General features: G+C 43.0%; 2 long non-coding RNA genes and 2 other non-coding genes across 8 annotated transcripts in view; all 4 read left to right on the plus strand.

The window, feature by feature from the left end:
- Positions 1–688: 688 nt before the first annotated feature.
- On the plus strand, positions 689–10281 carry LOC131517739 (uncharacterized). Its single transcript, XR_009264772.1, has 4 exons — positions 689–1417; positions 2596–5586; positions 8457–8556; positions 9501–10281. It is a non-coding gene; the product is annotated as an uncharacterized LOC131517739 (long non-coding RNA).
- Positions 10282–11623: 1342 nt separating this feature from the next.
- LOC131517740 (uncharacterized) overlaps positions 11624–19866 on the plus strand; it is a 53370-nt gene continuing 45127 nt past the window's right edge. For 3 of the 5 annotated variants that reach the window (XR_009264775.1, XR_009264776.1, XR_009264773.1), the window contains exons 1-2: positions 11624–12470; positions 16714–16800. This is a non-coding gene — a long non-coding RNA (uncharacterized LOC131517740). Of the gene's footprint in view, positions 12471–13375; positions 14724–16713; positions 16801–19866 lie in introns of those variants that run through there. The other 2 variants (XR_009264777.1, XR_009264774.1) reach the window with 1 other exon arrangement.
- Positions 14557–14628, plus strand: LOC131518492 (small nucleolar RNA SNORD113/SNORD114 family). Its single transcript, XR_009265167.1, has one exon. It is a non-coding gene; the product is annotated as a small nucleolar RNA SNORD113/SNORD114 family (small nucleolar RNA).
- Positions 18116–18187, plus strand: LOC131518489 (small nucleolar RNA SNORD113/SNORD114 family). The gene has a single exon (XR_009265163.1). It is a non-coding gene; the product is annotated as a small nucleolar RNA SNORD113/SNORD114 family (small nucleolar RNA).

Raw genomic sequence — 19866 nt, forward strand, 5'->3', positions numbered from 1 at the left:
TGGTTGGACCTGGGGTCTAGTGTTTGTCGGTTTGCGGTGGGAGATATGACTGATGCAGAAAGGGGACGCTGAGAGAGGGGGGAGAAAGGGGTTCAGGACAGCGGAAGCAGCTTGGTACACAGTTTGAGGGCAAAAGCACTAACTCTTTTCCTTCCAAAAAACCAACTAAAAAATAAAGCCAGAAAAAAAAAAAAAAAGGCATTTGAAAGCTAGAGAGCTGAATCCCTACCAGCCAAGCTGGGCTCAGGAAGGACTCCTCAGGTGGACTCCTCAGGACTCCTCAGCCCTGGAGGAGGGGGGGGCCGTCAGGTCCCTTCAGAGCCAGTTAAGAGGTTGACAGGGCACCCCTGGGGGGCAGGAGGGTCTGAGGGGAACATGGGGCGTCTGAGGGAGGCAGGAGGGTCTGTGAGGGGCCTGGAGGGCCTGGGGGGAGCACGGGGGTGGGGTCTGAGGGAGGCAGGAGGGCCTGGGGGTGGCTGCTGGGCATCGTGTTCCTTAGCACCCTTGCACCCTGCTGCTTTCTCCTTAATCCGCCCAACTCAGAACGGCTTGCTCCCACCAGCCCTGGCCCCTTTCTTGCACCCTTTCCACTTAAAAAAAAAATGTTTTTTTTTTAATGTTTATTTTTGAGAGAGACAGTGAGAGAGAGGAAGCAGCAGAGAGAGAGAGAGAGCAAGGGAGACGAAGAATCCCAAGCAGGCTCCAGGCTCTGAGCTGTCGGCACAGAGTCCGATGCGGGGCTCGAACCCACGGACCGTGAGATCACGACCTGAGCCGATGCTCAGATGCTCAACCGACCGAGCTACCCAGGTGGCCCTACCCTTTCCACTTTGGAGGCATTTGTTCCTATGAATCAGCTCCCTAATACCCCCCAACATTGAGGTTGGACCCTGGGCCCCTTTGCTTTTTTAAATGGCTTCCCTTTTCTTGCCCCCTCCCCTCCTGCTCTGTATTTTTACCTGTTGGTCTTTAAAACCTTCTATCCGTAAACTTTGAAGCAACACAAAAGCAGAGGAAGGAATACCTATTTTTATTACAATGCACACAGTTTTCACATTGCTGCCACCCAGGTGCCAACAGCTGTCAGCCCCTCTTGTTTGGTCTGAGCCTTGTACTGTCCTCTTCCAACCCCCATCCCAGACTATTTTGAAGCAAACTCCAGACACCATATCGTTTCCTCCGAGCACATTTCAGTGCATAGCTCTAAAAAAGAAGGACTCTTTTCTGTTTTAAAAACATAGCCACAATGCCACTTTCACAGTTAAAAAATTAACAGCCTTTCTTTAATGTCATCCAACATCTATTCAGCCTTCAAATATCCTCAGTTGACTCATAAATTTCTCTTGCAGTTGGCGCGTTCGAAGCAGTGTCCAAAATCTTTCCTGCATTTTCAGGGGGGGCGCTGGGCTTACAGAAGGTAAGTGCAGCCACAAATCCAGGGGTTTGACTGTGTAACCCTCCCCTTAAGTGAATAACCCAACCTCAGTAAATCTCAGTTTTCTCACTGAAAATGGGGCAACTTCTGGGTCTCCCTAAGGGTCATTTAGAGGATTAGAGACCATGCACATGAAGCCCCCAGCCCTGTTTCTGATGGGTGACAGACACTCAGCAAATAGGAGGTGCTAGAATATTCTTTTTTTTCTTTTCCTGGAAACAATTTATTTATTTATTTAAAAAAAATTTTTTTTTTTAACATTTATTTATTTTTTTGAGACAGAGAGAGACAGAGCATGAGCAGGGGAGGGTCAGAGAGAGGGAGACACAGAATCTGAAACAGGCTCCAGGCTCTGAGCTGTCAGCACAGAGCCCGACGCGGGGCTCGAACTCATGGACCGCGAGATCATGACCTGAGCCGAAGTCAGCCGCCCAACTGACTGAGCCACCCAGGCGCCCCAATTTATTTATTTATTTATTTATTTATTTATTTATGACACACACACACACACACACACACACACACACACACACACAGAGTGCAAGCAGGGGAGGGGCAGAGAGAGAGGGAGACACAGAAGCCGAAGCAGCCTCCAGGCTCTGACCTGTCAGCACAGAGCCCGATTCTGGAAACATTTAAAGGGCAGTTGGGCCAGGGTAGGCAAAAGAAAGCTAGCTATCACCCACAAAGCAAAAGGGTCCCAGCGGTCCGGGCCCCCCGAGTGCCGTGGGTGAACCGCATCCGAACAAGGGCAGTGCAGTCTGGGGACTGGGACCTTTGGCTGGCTCAGAATTCCACCCAACAGCAGACAGCAACCCTACCAGGGACCTACCAGGGACCCCACTGGTTGCCAGTCCACTAGGTGGCACTTTCTGCTGCGAGTCCAGGAGGGACCAGGACCCCGAACTGCTCTGGCCACCGCCCATCTCTGGATGTCCCGGGGGACTGCACACCAGTAAAACACTGGAGATTCAAAATATAAAAATAAAATGCATTTCTCTGTGTGTCTTGCGAGATGTAGCGGTTTCTTCTCTTGTATAGATCCTGGCCCACTTGCAGAAACAGAGGGGAGGAACATTTGCTCAGGCCAGGCATTGGCATGTCCACTCTGTCTTTAAATCGTCACCCCAGCTGTAGCAGATTTTCCCTTTATTTCACAGGTGAGAGGACTTTGAGAGGTTAGTGACTTGTCCAAATTCTGCTAGGAAGCAAGACCCAGGATTCCAATCCAGGTTTGTCTGATTCCTGTACATAATGGAGAGGTGGAAGGAGGGATGGGGGGCGGTCTGATGGAGGCCTGCCTCCGTGAGACATCAGCAGGTGGAGAGGTGGTGTGGAGGCTGATGCCTGCTGGCGAGATGGGTGAACAAATTCACGTATAGAGGGTGGAAAGATGGATGAGGAATAGAGAGTAGTTTCTCACCAAGATCAAAGGCTTTCTCGGTCTCTGAAGAGACGTTTCCTCTGAGTGGAGCTTGCTGGTGAAGCTCCTGCGTTTTGTTCTGCCTCTGAGTGTACTGACTGGCTCAGGTGGCTCTGGGACAACAGGTCTCCTGCCAGCTCACAGACACCAGGCCCTGGCTGTGGTGCTGGAGCTTCTCAGCAGCGACTCTCAGTCCCAGCGGTTTTCACACTATGATGAGAAACAGCAGGCAGCCTTCTTCTGCTGGCTCGGGATGACTAAGCCCTGAGCCCAACCACATGCCCAGTCCTTTGGTAGCCACTTGGCATAATTTTATCTCCCCTAAATCATCACAGTGACCCTCCATGATAGCAATTACCATCCTCAATTAAGATACAAGAAAATTGAGGTTTAGGAATGATAAGTGACTTGCCCCAAATCGTGTAGGGAACCAGGATTTGGACCTTAGTCTGCTTTTTCCTTCTAAACTCCTACCCTCTTCCCATTTCTTTTTCTCTAAGACGGTGCCTGAAAAAAAATTTCACTCCTTGGGGTTAACCCTTGTTAAACTCACCCTCCTGGTCTATCAGGGAGCTGAACCTCTTATCCCCCAGACTCTAAATTTATTTCTCAAGTAACACCTTCTCTAGTTTGTCCTACTTGTGACTATCACACATATAAAGGTCAAACACACCACTGACCTCTTGCAGTACAATTCAGTCAAATTTCCAGTAGTTCCTATTAGGACTGAATGCTAAGGGGAGCAGGTGTAAAAATGACTCTAGAGCCTGGAGGTATACAAGGAATCAGTCTAGAGGGAATCAGACAGAGGGCTGAAAGACAGATCAGCAAGCCTCCCTGAAGGCCTGGCTCAAATTCAACCAGATACGTTTTGATAATCTGCTTATGGGCTAAGTCCTGTTATACATATCCCAGATGCTCAGGCTTAATTCACAGGTCTGACATTGACTAGTTTTGTGAGTATTTAACCTCCGTGCCTCAGTTTCCTCACTTGTAATATGGGGATACCAAAATACCTTATTAATGGACATTTGAAAATTAAATTATTTCAACATTTAAAGTGCTTAAAACAATGTTTCCCATATGGTTAGTGTTCAATAAATATTTCATGATCGTTAAAATTATAATTGTCGTAACTGTTTTTATTGAGATGTTTAATATCTCTGGCTGCTAAGATCATTTTACACGTTCTGCGGATAGCTGGGGCATATAGCTCAGAGAGGCATGTGAGTTTGCCTTTGGAGAGGCAGTCGGTGAAATAGAAACACATGTATTAATTTAAGACTAGAAGACTTTATCTCCAGTTAGGGAAATGAGAAATATATACACCAAATGAATATGATCCATCTAATGAAATGTTAAGCCTCGGAATAGGTGAAAGTTCCCTGAAGGAATTTCCTTGGAGGTTTTGAGAATTACAGAGAGATTGAATGGGAGCTGAAAAGAAGCTGAGGAGGAGGGCAAGATGAGCAATCAAGTTGTCTTGGTTCAACTTCATGGCTTCTAGAAGCAGTGGGCAAGTTCCCTAAGCTCTTATATATGTTCTTCTCAGATTTATTTCTCTATCTGTTTTTTTCTTCTTTTTTTTTTTTGGTCGGGGGGAGGAGAAAATAATCACTTTAGAAATGTTTCTTTATTTGCTCTTTTGAGAGTGGCCAGCTGGAACAAAGAATTGTTCCGTTGAGTCTTACCTCATGGAGGCCATGAGGACTGGGAGACCTCCTCCTCTTTATGGGTAGAACGTTTGCCACTTAAGCCTAGGCAGTGGACAGCTGCATGCGGGGGTGTTCCTGGGGGAAGGGTACCTCTGGATGCCCTACTGGCTAAGTGACAGGGTATGGGGTTAGCATCTGTGCTTACTTGCTGGCTACGATGGGTGCATGATAGGATTTTAGCATGACCTGACGCAGTGTCTGTGCAAGTCCTGTGGGAACTGTCACCACTGCACCTTCTCTAAGAAGGATGGTGTATTTATTCACCCAGGGCTATTAGTATACCCTGGAGATGCCCTGTGCTCCTGAGACTGTGTGGGAGGTCAGACGAACCCCTCTACTCACCCACACACGTATTCACACACTCACCTTGTGTGCTGACAGTGGGGCATCAGAGAGCAAGAACTCCAAAAATGAGGCGGTGGGGAGAAGTAGGGAAGACAAGACTCTGGAGCTCAGCATCTTCCTTGCTGTGTGACCACTTGTAAGTCACTTAACCTTTCTGAGGCTCAGTTCCCTCGTGTGTAAGAAGGAACTAATAATGTTTGCTCAGATATCACCTTCTCGGTGGGGTTTGTGTCCTTCTTGTTGCTTGCTGTCCCTTTCCTGCTTTATTTTTCTTCATTGTTCTTATCACTGGCTCGTATACCACATATCGTACTTATTTATTTTTAATGTTGTCTGTTCTGTCTCTACCCAGGGGATAGTAGCTTTCAGAGTTTGTCTGTTTGGTTCATTGCGGTATCCCAGGACCTAGACCAGTGCCTGGCACAAAACGTGTGCACAGGACTTTTGGAGGGGGTGGGGGAGAAAAAAAGAGATGCTGTTGAATTGTACCCACCCCAGAAGACTGGCGATGCATGCAAAGCAGGCAGCATGGTGCCTGGTGCAGAGTAGGCATTCAATCAATATTGGCTAATTATGATTATTATGTGTAATTCACAGGACTGCTGTGGGATCAAACAAGATAATGTATGCTAAGGCATGCTGTGAACACTACGTGCTGGGTACAGGAGGTACAACATTAACGATCCTCTGCTCCTTGGAGGGAACTTGCACTTAAACTTTATGCCTTTCGCTTCCATACCACCTGGGAGGGAGGGCAGACTGGTGGGTCGTTGCCACCTGAGACTCAGAGAGGGGAAAGGCCTTGGCCGAGGCCGCGCAGTGTGATGAAGGCAACGGCAGGAGCCTAGGTTCCCAGCCTAGCGCTCTTCCCATGACTCTCTTAGGAGAGTCCCCAAGTGGATACATGTATGTGTGTATTACCTGATACACACGTATCTGTAACATGTGTACGGTTTTAAACGTAATTGATTTTTAACTTTTTGTGTCTCAAGAGTGGCACCGTGGTCAGCGTGCTGGGCACCTACCAGGCCTGTCTGGGAGGGTAGGCAGGAAAATGGCTATATTGTCAGTAAGGGTCAGAGCAGAAGCCTTTGGAGTTTCTGGGAAACAATTTGAACGTCAAGGATCTCCTGGCAGAGACCCCCCCCCCCCCCCCCCGAGGGCAGCCCCATTTCATGCAATGAATTTTAGTTTTCGAAAGCGCATCCCTTAGATGGATTTCTATTTTTCAGGGCACTTGTTTAAGCTTTGATGCCGTGTCCAAAAAAGAACAGATCCCAACAATTTCCTGCCCGAGGCCCATCCTTCCCGAAACCCTTGGCTTGGCCTGAGCGTCGAGATAATTCGTTTCTCTAATCAGATTTGGGCGGGGGGGCTGTTTGGCCAGTGGGGTGGGTGGGTGGGTCGGGGAGGGGGGTGTGCAGGGTGGGAGCTGCTTGAGGAACTGTCGGTAGCTCTCTGCACCCTCACGCTGGACCCACGAGGGTGCCGCTGTCCTCAGTCTACAAATCGCCCAAGTCGGGGCACAAGACAGAGAGGCCAGGTCACGTCTCTGCAGTTACACAGCTCATGAGTGCCTGCTGGGGTGGAACCTGGTCTGTCTGTCTGTCTAGCACCACAGCTCGGGCGCTGCTACAGAGAGAACAAAGATTTGGGTGAGGGGCTCAGAGACAGGGTGGGGGTGGGGGAGTTTACTTGGTTGCCTTTGGTGTGAAAAATAATGGCTACTTCTGCTCAGGGACCAGGGCTGGGACTATCTCACAGATGGGGAAACAAGCATAGAAAGGTCAGTTAACTCGTCTGATGTGGCCCAGCTTGTCCGGGGTTGAGGCTGGATTTGGAGGCAGGTAGCGTGATGTGGGCACGTATGCTCTCACCATTGGTAATGGTGCCTTATGACGGTGAGCACGTAGTCATGCGAATTAGAGATGGCACACAACGTTCCAGGATCTGGGTTTGAGTCCTTTTACCATCCCCTGGCTGGTGTGCTCTTCAGGCAGTCGTATGGATTAATTGTACCCCTTGACGGAGGCCTGCAGAGGCCCCGCCAGCCGCTGCCCCACGGAAAATATTTGTAAAGAATACATACATGTGATAAAATTTTATATACATGAAAGGGGGAGGGGAGGGCACTCAGGAGGCTTGGGAGTGACCATTGAAGGCAGAGGGCAGCAAGGGGCTAAGAGTGGGGGCATTGGAGGTGGGGGCCATGTGGTTGTTTATGGGTTTCAAGAATCAGTGAAATGAGAGGGGGACGAACCGCCCTGGGGCAATGGCCAGAAGCAACCCTGAACCAAAGATTGTGATTAATTCTCCACAACCGAGGGACGCAAAAAGAGATTGGAGTGGTTTGTGGTTATTAATTTTATTATTAAAATAATAAAAGAATAAATAACATAATGAAGACCTTGAATATGGCAATTGTGAGAATGTCGGACAAAAGATCATGATGAATCTAGGTCTGCTAACTTGACATTAACAAACAAGAAACGTCTAGGCTAGTTTCTTCCTTTGAATGGGGTTTTGTGTTCCATAGAATGGGCGCACTGGGATTTTTCACCAGAGAGGAAAGATCTTTGTGGGGAGGGAAACTGTGGATGGTTGTAGGTGGGGCTTAATGGGTTTTACTGAATAGTTAAAAATGAATGAATGCATAAATAAAATTAAAGAGGTCCAAGCATGGGCCAATGACGAGGATGTGTTTTTAAACAAGGGTTATGAGTAATCTGTTCTAGCCAATGGTAGTTATTAAAAAACAAAACAAAACAAAACAGAGACAAAGCCCAGTAAATACAAAGGTGTTGGGATGGTGGTAGGAAGTGTATCAATCGTCCTATAGACCAGTCATTGGTCTTGAGCTAAATGGTGGATTCAAGTGTGTTCGTTGTATAGTTAAATATGAATTAGATGAGTAAATAAAAGAAATGACAGAATGAAAGAGGGCTGATAATGAACCACCAAAGATAATGTTTTATGAATTATGGATTCAGATGAATCCACTTAGGTATAATTGTGGACCACTTAAAACCATAAAACGAAAACAAAGTTCTTACCTCTGTGGATAAGAAGCATTGGTATATAAGTACTGACATAAGTACGGATCGCTGTTTTGGTTCTGCATTAGTGCTGACCTGATGTGTTTATTGTATTTTAAAAAATAACTAAAAACAGTAAAAGGGATAAGTAGGAAACAATGAAGCGATCATACCTGGAATCAAAGATGGTTATTACTTCAACTCTGCATATCTGAGTCCATTAGGAAGAAGATCTGGGCTGGTTCCTTTGTGGGTAAGAGCATAGAGACAGATACTCTTAATGGGCGTCATTCTTTTTTTTTTTTTTTTTTTTTTTGATTAGGTCTTGCATGTGTCTTATAAAATTGTTAAGTAAGATGTGTACAATGAGAACTACGCTTAGGCCAATGGTGATCCTGTGTCAGGAACCAAACTGTGATTTAGTCCTGTGCTGCTCACCTGATGACCATTAAAAAATACCTGGGTTGTCTCATCCTTTTTAATAACTGTCTTGTGTTCCACAGAACAGAGGCCCCAGAGTGGGTCTATTGACGCTCTGTTGATCGAGATCTTGGCTGTGACCTCTCTGGCAAGTGAACCATGGATCAACCGACATGAGTGATGGTTCGTGTTATTGTTGTAAGCTGGGTGGTTGGCTGATGGATGTGTCTGTATTATTAAACGTGAATAGGCACAAATAAAATCCAAGATGGCCAAGCATGGACCAACGGGGAGACTGTCATGAACCAACGTGATGGATCTCATTTGGCGTAAATCATTGCCGTCTGTAAAAAGAAACAGTTATATTCGTGTACATTAATTGTAGAGATGTGTATATGTGTACGGAACATGCATATCTCTTTATATAAATATAATTGCTGCCTTTTCTTATTAATCTTGGGTCGAGGGGTGAGTTCATGTGTGTTTATTGATTTATTAAAAATAAATGAATGCATGCCTAAATAAAATAGGAAAGGACTAAGAGTGGACTAATGAAGACAAGATTTGTGATATGATTACATAATCATACAGATTTGAAGGACATTGAAACAAAAAAATCTATGCTATTTTACCTAACTTTTTTTTTAAATTTTTTTTTTTTTAACATTTATTTTATTTTTGAGACCGAGAGAGACAGAGCATGAATGGGGGAGGGTCAGAGAGAGGGAGACACAGAATCTGAAACAGGCTCCAGGCTCTGGGCTGTCAGCACAGAGCCCGACGCGGGGCTTGAACTCACGGAGCTCGAGGTCATGACCTGAGCTGAAGTCAGCCGCTTAACCGACTGAGCCACCCAGGCGCCCCTATTTTACCTAACTTAATAGCATTTTACTATTAATTCATACATTATGGTTTATATAGACACTTCCGCCTGGATACATTTGGGGTGTTTACTTGGTGAAAGCGATGCTCGTAGAGGCATAGATATTTGTAGTTTTCTATTTGTTGGGTAAGATTCATAAGTATTGTTTTGTGATTTTTTAAAGGCTTAAATTAAAAAGGGCCAAGTGTAGATGAATAAGGATAATGTTTCATACACTAAGGCTGATTATTTTAATTCTATACAGGTGAAAGCCATTGAAAATGAGCCAGGGTGTTCATTTTTTAAACGGTTGCTTTCTCTTGCACGAAATGGGCATGCCATAGTTCATTTAATCATGCAATATTTATGAGAATTTTGAATCTTAATTTGGATGGATGAGGTACATGAAGAAACGTAAGTAACAGTTGATGTTCTTAAATCTTTGGCTGGAAAGTTTTTGAGGGTGTTCATAAATAAGTAAATGAATGGATGAACAGATTAAGGAATAAAACCAGAGATGGAAAACATGGACCTATGACAGTAATATCTCATTATCCCAGAATTAAGATTATTCAGATTCTGTGCAGTCGGTGCTTCAGTTCCAAGTCCAGACCATCATGATTCACTTCTGGTTTGGATGTGACTCTCCTCATGCAGAAACTTCTAGAGATGGGATCTCTGTCCTCATGGGGTAAACAGGTTGTGTTGGAAACACCTCCATACTTCCCTGTTGGAAAGGAAGAGAATAGGAGACAGAGAAGTGTGGAACCCTACCGGGGAAATGATGTGAGGTCTCCCTACCTGTGGCCGTCACTTTATAGGAAAAAAAGGATAAAGACAGATGTTGGTAATAGCCATCATTCTTTTTTTTTTTTTTTTTCCTTCTTTTTTTGTCCATCAAATTTGGAAGTAGTGGGGTTTTTTGTTTATTTATTTATTTTTGGTCATGGTCATCATTCTTATTTTAGGTGATCACTTCTATGGCATTCATCAGAATAACAATTGAGAACCATTAATTGGTCAAGTCAATTAAAAATAGAGTGCTGTTTTTGTTGTTGTTTTTTTTTTTTTTAATTTTTTTTCAACGTTTTTAATTTATTTTTGGGACAGAGAGAGACAGAGCATGAATGGGGGAGGGGCAGAGAGAGAGGGAGACACAGAATCGGAAACAGGCTCCAGGCTCCGAGCCGTCGGCCCAGAGCCCGACGCGGGGCTCGAACTCACGGACCGCGAGATCGTGACCTGGCTGAAGTCAGACGCTTAACCGACTGCGCCACCCAGGCGCCCCTAGAGTGCTGTTTTTGGGTCAATGATGAGAAGGAGGGCCAAGCATGGACCAATATTGAGAATGTGGTACAAACCATGGATTATAGCTAATCTGGGATTTCACAATTAACATTAGTTTACAAAGTTTTAAATCTAATACCTTTCATTTTTTTTAATACTTGGTTTCTGTTCTACAGAAAGAATGCACTAGAGCTGATCCGTCATCTGGAATGATACACAGCTCGCCTCTGTGGGTAAGGAGCCTGGAGGCTCTTGGTTGGAATGGTTTGCTCATGGATGTTGACTGTATTACTTAAAAGAAACAGATAGTTTCATATGTTGGGAATACAGGAGGCCATGCATGAACCAATGATAAGTGTGCTATGAACCAAGGATCACGGGGAATCCAATTCAATACGACTTAATTCCGTTAAAAATATGCTGAAGCCTTCCCTTGTGTTATTGGTACTTTGATGTTTCGGGATTAAATATTGTACCACTGTTGATTTAAACATTCCCCTATTGATATAAAAACTCTATGCTGCTAACTGGTTGAGAGGATGGCCCTGGAGAGATGGACAAATATTATCAGTTTTCTATTCTGAACGATGGTGGATTCATAATAGTTCATTGTGTTATCTTTGAAATACAAATGAATTAAAACAAAGAGGTATTAACAGGCCAGTAATGGGTATGTCGAAAGCATGTTGATAGACTCATCTGCTGTTGACCTTTATAGAGAGATATATAGCATATTATTTCTGTGGGAAATTAGCCTATGGACAATGTGCCATCCAATAGAGTGGCCACTAGCCACAGGTGGCTACCAAGCACCTAGAATGTGGATAGTCTGAATTGAGATGTTGATCTATTTTGAAAATACATACCAAATTTAGAAGATGCACTCCAAAAAATGTAAAACATGTCATTAAAATGTGTTTATATAGATTACACGTTTTATTTTTAAATTTTTAAATATTTTTTTGTTTTTGAGAGAGAGAACACGAACAGGGGAGGGGCAGAGAGAGAGAGGGAGACACAGAATCCGCAGCAGGCTCCAGGCTCTGAGCTGTCAGCACAGAGCCCGATGCGGGGCTGAAACTCAAACTGTGAGATCATGACCTGAGTTGGAAGTCAGATACCCAACCAGCTGAGCCACCCAGGCACCCATATAGATTACATGTTGAAATGATAGCATTTTAAGTTTAAATAAATTTGGGTTAAACATACAATTATAACTGATTTCATCTGTTTCTTTTTACTTTTAAAAATGTAAAAGATATAGATTCTACTATTTTATTTTAATTTTTTTATTTGAGAGAGAGAGAGAGAGACAGAGAGACAGAGAGAGACAGAGAGAGACGGGGAAGGGCAGAGAGAGGGAGAGACGGAATCCCAAGTACGCTCTGTGCCTTTAGTGCACAGCCTGATGCAGTGCTCGAACTCATGAACTGTGAGATCGTGACCTGAGCCAAGATCAAGAGTTGGTCGCTTAACCAACTGAGCCACCCAGGCACCCCTAAAATATAGATTCTAGAAAACTGAAAAGTTTATGGGTGGCTTGCATTATGTTTTATTGGCCGGCACTACTATGCTCCAATGATAGCAATAGTCAAGGATCTTTTCCTTTGTTTTTCTGATCCACAGATATTGACTTATTATTGGTCAGTTAATGGATCAGTGGAAAGTAAATTGACAAGTGGGAAAAACAGGGAAAAGCACACACTTACTATTAATGTATTGAAGTGAGCATTATTTTAAAATTTTTTATGATGCACCGGAACCATAAAAACAATGTGCAGGGGTTAATCCCCGTGGTTAATGAACATATGAATAGATGTGTGTACTAATCAGTGCTGTTGTATTGGGTTGTTGGTGTCCTGCTGTGTTTCGTTTTTGTTTTTAAGGAAAATGACCTGCAAGGAACAAGTAGCTGAGTAAATAACTAGATAGAAGAGACTGAAACGTGGTAAGTGCTGAGTGAGCACAGCATTGTGAGCAAAGGTGTTGGTTAATGCAGATGGGCACCAATGGAATCCACTGCAATAAACGCCTGGTCTCATTTTTGTGGGAAATGAGCCTGTCATCAGAGGTTAGAGAGATTGCAGGGTCTTAATCTTAGACTTTTGAGGCTTGTGGGTATTGATTATGTTATTATTGTGTAAGTGAGTCAATGAGTAAATCATTTAAATAAATGTATTAATGAATGAAAAGAGAGGCCAAGTATGGACCGATGATGAGTGTGTAACACGGACCAAGATGTATTATTAATATGTTTTTGAAATACTGAAGTCCATTAAGAAAAGAAAGCACTGATGTCTGTTTGTTAAAAAGGGATGCGAGAAATAAAGAAGAAATACAGAAGAGAAATACATAAGACAATTGAAGAAGACCAATGTTGAAATTATGTCACATGCTAAGAATTATGATTAATCCAGTTTATTTACTGAGTGCATTAAATGACAACAAAGGTCTGGTTGGTTGCCTCTGTAGGTAATGAACAAGTGGACAGATAACTACTTTTATTGAGAGTTTTTGACCAGTTTCTTTAGATTCCAAGCTAGGGATTGTAAGGGAATGAATGAGTATGTTTATGATACGTTCGGTTAATTAAAAGGGGACAAATCAGGGGCGCCTGGGTGGCGCAGTCGGTTAAGCGTCCGACTTCAACCAGGTCACGATCTCGCGGTCCGTGAGTTCGAGCCCCGCGTCAGGCTCTGGGTTGATGGCTCGGAGCCTGGAGCCTGTTTCCGATTCTGTGTCTCCCTCTCTCTCTGCCCCTTCCCCGTTCATGCTCTGTCTCTCTCTGTCCCAAAAATAAATAAAAAACGTTGAAAAAAAAAATTTAAAAAAAAAAAAAAAAAAAAAAAAAGGGGACAAATCATAGACCGGTGATGGACATAACTCATAAAGCGAGGGTTAGGATAAATACAGTCTTTGTTACCAGTGTCCACATAAAAAACAAAAAGTCTAGGCTGCAACCTATTTATTTCAGGTTGACAGATAGATTCATGTCATATTATTTCACTTTGGGCTGCAGGTAGATTTACTCTTGTTAATTATCTTCTCAAAGATAGATAAATCATGAGTCAATCCATAACTAATCAAATTAAATAATAAATAAGCAAATAGACAAATACGTAAAGAGGCTTAAGAATGAGCCCTTGTGAAATGTGCCATGAAACAAAATTTCATATTAATCTAACTTTGAACACACAGGGTCCTTTTTTGTTTGTTTGTTTGTTTATTATTTTTTAACTTAAATTTTCATTTGTTAACATTGATGGGTATTAAGCAAGGTCCTTTTTAAAAAAAGGTGAAAGGAGGCACTTCATTCACTTTACATGTCTGTAATATTTCATTTTATATTCTGCCGTTCCTGATTTACACATTCCACCATTGATCAAGATTTGAGTTTCTTTTCTTTTTTTTTAAAGTTTATTTATTTTGAGAGAGAGAGAGAGCACACAGGCATATGTGTGTGAGTGGGGGAGGGGCAGAGAGAGAGAGAGAGAGAGAGAGAGAGAGGAGAGAGAGAGAACCCCAAGCAGGCTCTGCACTGTCAGTGTAGAGCCCGATGCTGGGCTCTATCTCATGACTGACTGTGAGATCATGACCTGAGCTGAACTCAAGAGTTGGACGCTCAGCCGAGTGAGCCACCCAGGTGCCCCAGAGATTTGGGTTTCTAACATGTTGAACAAGTAAAGATGGAAAATTACTGGTAAAGTAAAATGAGATGGTCCTGGATTTTCTTTGTTATGTATTTTAAAATTTGAACAAATTAAAGAAAAGGAGGGCCACGCAGGGTTATGATGAATGTGGGTTTGCAGAAAGAATGACTGATCTATATGTGTGACAGTAAGTCCACTGTAGAAAGAGATCTGGGGGATTAGCTCTGGGGGAAATTAGACAAAAGACAGACATTAGTAATATTCTTACATCTTATTCTTGCTTTGCTGTGATTTATGAATATGAACAAGTGATTTTTAGTCAATGAATGAATGGATGGATGAATAAACAAATGTATAAATGAGTAAATGAAAAAGTCCCAAGCCTAGACCAATGATGAGTACCCTGGGGTGTCTGAACCAAGGATTTTGATTAAACCCTATAACTCTGAGGTCTATCATAAAAACAAACCTAATTTCTTTCCTTGGTGGGACATGAACCGGGGCAGAAATCAGGAACATAGGTGTCTTGCTTGTGGCTTTGTACACCTTGGGTAAGGGTCTTTTTATTAGTGACTCATTGTTTCAGTACGTAAAGAAATGTATCTATGAACAAAGACAACGAGGGCTAGGTCATTACCAATTATGAGAGTATCTAATGAGAAATAAATTATTATTAAAACATTTCTGAGGAGGGGCGCCTGGGTGGCGCAGTCGGTTAAGCGTCCGACTTCAGCCAGGTCACGATCTCGCGGTCCGTGAGTTCGAGCCCCGCGTCGGGCTCTGGGCTGATGGCTCGGAGCCTGGAGCCTGTTTCCGATTCTGTGTCTCCCTCTCTCTCTGCCCCTCCCCCGTTCATGCTCTGTCTCTCTCTGTCCCGAAAATAAATAAAAAACGTTGAAAAGAAAAAAAAAAACATTTCTGAGGAGCTGAGTTCCAGTAGGTGAAGAGTCTAAGACTTTTTTTTTAACCACGTTTCATCAGGAATATGTAGGCAGGTATAAGTATTGCTTCTGGGTTGGTGGTTGTTAATTTTATTACAAATTTTATTAAGAAAAGGGGGGGGAAGGGAAACATAATAAATGATTGATTACAGATGTACTTAAAGAAGATCGAGCATGGGCCAATGAGAGATAGGGTTAGATGAGTTATTCTCAATCAGTATCATTTTTTTTTTAGTTTTTTTTGACGTTTTTATTTATTTTTGAGACAGAGAGAGACAGAGCATGAACAAGGGAGGGGCAGAGAGAGAGGGAGACACAGAATCCGAAGCAGGCTCCAGGCTCTGAGCCATCAGCCCAGAGCCCGACGCGGGGCTCGAACTCACGGACCGCGAGATCGTGACCTGAGCTGAAGTCGGACGCTTAACCGACTGAGCCACCCAGGCGCCCCTCAATCAGTATCATTTTTGAAAACGACCCATTTAATTGTTTTTCTGCGGGTATAGAGTTTATGGGAAGATGTTAGTATTATTTAGGTATGTCCAGGGATGTAGTTTCACAGAGTATCGAGGATACTGTTATGAGTGAGCCAAGGAAGAGATTATTTAAAAGAGGGCAAACATGTATCAGTGAGGATAATACGTTATTACAAGAAGATAATTATTACCTTTGTTCTACCCTTCAGTATCCGTATAAGTAAAAGGAGTTTCTTTGAGGCTCTGCTCACTTTGGGTAAAGGGTGTAGAGATGATTACTTTTCATATTTAGACCATTTTGCATTTTTTTGAAAAAAAAAAGAGAACAAATTTTTACATGAGTAAATAAATAAAAAAAGTAAATAATAAAAATAAAAATAAAATAATAAATAAATAAAAATAAAAAATAGTAAATAAATAAATAAATAAAAATAATAAAAATAAAAATAAAAAAAATAAAGTAAATAAATAAATAAATAAAAAATAATAAAGTAAAGCCAGGCACGGATCATTGATGAAAATATGTCAAGAAATGAAGATATAAATTTATAAAATTCTTATCAAGGAAGAACCATAAAAAAAGACAGTTTAGACTAGGACCTATGCGATTGGGGTTTAACAGACAGAATATGGAACAGGTATAGTTCTGAATGTGGAACAGGTGTCGTTCTGAATTCTTCCACTAGGTTGTCGGTTTAGCAGTTGTCATTGTATTACATGCATTATAATTAAAGAGGTCAGTAAGGGGTGCCTGGGGGGCTCAGTCGGTTAAGCATCTGACTTAGGCTCAGGCCATGATCTCACAGTTCGTGGGTTCGAGCCCCGTGTTGGGCTCTGTGTTGACAGCTCAGAGCCTGGAGCTGCTTTGGATTCTGTCTCTCTCTCTCTCTCTCTCTCTTTGCTCCTCCCCTGTTCACACTTATGTGTGTGTCTCTCTCTCTCAAAAAATAAATAAACATTAAAAACTTAAAGAAGTCAGGAAGTAAGAGGGCCATTTGTGGGCTAATCGGAATATGGTAAAAAAGGGATTTATGATCCATCTACTACAGTAGGACTGAGATGTCTTGAAAAAAATCTAAATCCATACTGCTTCTTCCATTTTCTAAAATCTGCTTGTTACTCTGCAGAGTCAGCATACCCAGTCTGATTTATCCACTATCCCGTGATGAAGATCTTGGCTGTCACTTTTATGGATAAGGAGCAAAGTGACTCATGTAAGTGACAGAGTTTGTGTTCTTGGTTTGGAGGGAATTCCTGTGGTCCATGGGATTGTTTCAAAGGAGCAATGGCCTGTGGACACATAAATGCAATCAAAGCACACCACACGTGGAACACGACTGGGAATGTGTATGAACCATGGATTAAGAGTAGCCCACTTCAGGGGCACCTGGGTGGCTCAGTCGGTTGAGCGTCCGACTTCGGCTCAGGTCATGATCTCACGGTTTGTGAGTTTGGGCCCCGCATCGGGCTCTGTGCTGACGGCTCAGAGCCTGGAGCCTGCTTTCGATTCTGTGTCTCCTCTCTCTCTGCCCCTCCCCCACACGTGCTCTCTCTCTCTCTCTCTCTGTCTCTCTCTCTGTCTCTCTCTCTGCCTCTCAAAATAAAGAAAACTAATGAAAGAAATGTAAAAAAAAAAAGATTAGCCCACTTCAGATAGAACTGGAGAGTGTTATGCTAAGTGAAATAAGTCATACAGAGAAAGACAGATACCATATGTTTTCACTCTTATGTGGATCCTGACAATCTTAAGACCATGGGGAAGGGAAGGAGAAAAAAAGGTTAGAGAGGGAGGGAGCCAAAACGTAAGAGACTCTCAAAAACTGAGAATAAACTGAGGGTTGATGGGGAGGGTGGGAGGGAGGGGAGGGCGGGTGATGGGTATGGAGGAGGACACCTGTTGGGATGAGCACTGGGTGTTGCATGGAAAACAATATGACAATAAATTTCATGTTAAAGAAAAAAAAAAAAGATTAGCCCACTTCAGTATAATTGAGATCCATTGGAAACAAAGTTTGAGGGTTTTGTGTTGACTTTCACAGCGGCTTTAATATTCTGTTTTATTTTTGCACCCCGTTTTGAGAACATTCTCTATTGATAGCTATCTAGGTTGTTACGTCTTTGAGGACGGAGCACCTGGGAAGCTAGAAAGTATTGTCCGCATTCTAGTTCTGGAGTCAAACGGTAGGCTCAGGGCACTAGTTTCAAAATACGAAGAGCGTAAGCGAAAGACGAGCAAGCAGAGAGTAGTGAAATGCATGGGATGGATGGCAAGTTTATTGATTAATCCATATGTGCAGCACCGAGGTCCAATTAAAAAGGGATCTTGTTTAGTACCTCTGTGGGAAATAAGCTTGTACACAGCTCTCTGCGATATTCAAAGATCTTGTCCCTGGGCTTCTGTGATTCATAGGAAGTAATTTTTTTTTTTTTTAAACCAGTGAGGCCAGGAAGGAAATAATCAGTAAGTAATGCATACACAGTCAATACACAATATATACATAAATAAATGAAGAAAAAGAAGGTTAAGCTTGGATCAATGATGAGTAGTTCTGGGGTATATGAATCAAGAATTTTGATTAAACCCTAAACTCTGAGGTCCATAGAACACTGTGTATTAACTGTAGAGGAACTAGAATTTACAAAAGAAAGAAAGAAAGAAAGAAAGAAAGAAAGAAAGAAAGAAAGAGAGAAAGAAAGAAAGAAAGAAAGAAAAGAAAGAAAAAGAAAGAAAGAAAGAAAGAAAGAAAGAAAGAAAGAAAGAAAGAAAGAAAGAAAGGGAAAGAAAAGAGACCTAGTCATTCTCTCTAAGGGAATAGAGTCCAGGGCAGAAGTTCAAGCCCATGGGGGATCCGGTTCTTGGGTCTTAGTGATTTTGGGGTATGGATTGTATCGGTGTAAGTGAATCAGTGAATGCACGAATAAATAAATGTGTCATTGAATGAAGACAAACATGATCACACGTGACTGTCACGAAACAAGTATTACTCGTGATATGTTTGTTTAACACCATGTTTCAATAGAATACATAGGTAAGACCTGTTGTCCTCTTCAGAACACACGGGAGGTCCAGAGGCGTAAGAGTGCACACAACGATATGTACATGGGCATGTAAGTCTGGATTGCTGGGAGTTTGCTGGTGGTTGGTTTCATTAAAAAGAAGGAAGGGTCACCTGGGTGGCTCAGTTTGTTAAGCATCCACCTCTTGGCTTCGGCTCAGGTCATGATCTCATAGTTTGTGAGTTCGAGCCCCTTGTTGGGCTCTGTGCTCACAACGTGGGCTTGGGATCCCACGCTTGGGATGCTCTCTCTCTCCCCCTCTCTCTCTGCCATGTAAAAGTTATAAGCCTTATTCTTTTTCTTTCTTTTTTTTTTTATAAGAAAGATTTTCTTTTCTTATTTTAATTTTTTGTTTTATTTTTTAAGTTTATTTATTTTGAGAGAGAGAGAGAGAGAGAGTGAGCAAGAGGGAGTGTGAGCGTGTGAACACAGTTGGGGAGGGGCAGACAGAGACGGAAAGAGAGAATCCCAAGCAGGCTCAGTGCTGTCAGTGCAGAGCCCCGAAGAAGGGCTGGAACTCATGAACTGTGAGATCATGACCTGAGCTGAGACCAAGAGTCAGACGCTTAACTGACTGAGCCACCCAGGTGCCTCAATTTCCTTCCCTTCCCTTCCCTTCCCTTCCCTTCCCTTCCCTTCCCTTCCCTTCCCTTCCCTTCCCTTTCCTTTCCTTTCCTTTCCTTTCCTTTCCACATTTATTTATTTTCAAGAGACAGAGTGCAAGTGGGGGAGGGGCAGAGAGAGAGGGAGATACAGAATTGGAAGCAGGCTCCAGGCTCTGAGCTGTCAGCACAGAGCCTGACGCGGGGCTTGAACCCACCAACAGGGAGATCATGACCTGAGCTGAAGTTGGATGCCTAACCAACTGAGCCATCGAGGCTCCCCTCAACTTTCTTTTTTTAATATTTATTTATTTTATTGGGGAGAGTGGCAGAGGGAGGGAGGGGGAGAGAGAGAGAGAGACAGAGAGAGAGAGAGAGAGAGAGAGAGAGAGAGAGGAGAAAATCCCAAGCAGGCTCCATGTCTAGCCGTGATGTGGGGCTCGATCCCACGACTGTGAGATCATGACCTGAGCCAAAATCAAGAGTTGGGCGCTTAACTGACTGAGTCACCCAGGCTTTATTCTTGAGTTGAGTCTTAGATTCAATGATATTTACTACATTGCTAAAGAATGAAAATAAAATCAGCTGATAAAATAGAAGGGAGTTGAGTCTTTGCACCAG

The sequence above is a fragment of the Neofelis nebulosa genome, chromosome 7 (genome assembly GCF_028018385.1).
Source record: "Neofelis nebulosa isolate mNeoNeb1 chromosome 7, mNeoNeb1.pri, whole genome shotgun sequence".
Taxonomy (NCBI): domain Eukaryota; kingdom Metazoa; phylum Chordata; class Mammalia; order Carnivora; family Felidae; genus Neofelis; species Neofelis nebulosa.